The following is an 854-nucleotide window of genomic DNA, read 5'->3' on the forward strand; positions in this document are numbered from 1 at the left end:
CCACAGGAACTACACCTGGACCAAGCTACACATTGACAAGTCATTTTTTGTTGTTTTTGTGACCCCAATCATTTGAGGCAGATCAAAAGTTCACCTATCCTGAGTCTGGTCCTGGTCCTGGTCCTGAGTCTGGTCCTGATTCTGGTCCTGGTCTTGAGTCTGGTCCTGAGTCTGGTCCTGGTCCTGCTGTAGATTTCTTCCTGTTAAACAATAGTTGTTAGTCCAGTAAAACAAGCTTTATTTGTCCTCATACTGTTCTCGGGACGGTCCTGGTTCTGGTCTTTGTTCTGGTCCTGGTTCTAGTCCTGAATCTTTTCCTGGTCCTGGTTCGGTTGTTAATCTGGTTAATCCAGTAAAACAAGCTTTATTTGTCATACCGTTTTCATGACAGTTTCTAAGAGTCGGTTTGGATCCACCCGTCTGACAGAGCAGAAGGTTCAGAYTCTGAAGGATCCCAGAAATCCCTCTGAACCGGGTCCATCTCTGAACCCTGTGGCTGTTTGTTAATGTTTATATCAGGGCCACCATCCAGAGAGGATTAAAGACCTCCACTCTTTAATCTGTGTTAAGTTAGGAGTGACTGAGACGCCTCGGCTCAGGTCTTCAGATGTCCTGACTCACAGCTCTTCATGTGGCTCTTTGAGAACAACTGGTTCAGTCTGTGGGGGGACGTCAGGATCTGCAGAAGACTGGTGGGARATGTTTTCAGATCAGATTAAAGTCAGAGTTCTGACAGTTCTTTGGAACTCTGAGGGAAAGAGAACCTGGTTTTAATCTCAGAGTTAAAATGAAAACTTTTGGCACTTTTCTTGATTCTTTTATCCAAACCGTATCGGTTCTCTGCACCACCCTGC

The sequence above is a fragment of the Austrofundulus limnaeus genome, unplaced genomic scaffold (genome assembly GCF_001266775.1).
Source record: "Austrofundulus limnaeus strain Quisiro unplaced genomic scaffold, Austrofundulus_limnaeus-1.0 Scaffold16, whole genome shotgun sequence".
In the NCBI taxonomy this organism is placed as follows: Eukaryota; Metazoa; Chordata; class Actinopteri; order Cyprinodontiformes; family Rivulidae; genus Austrofundulus; species Austrofundulus limnaeus.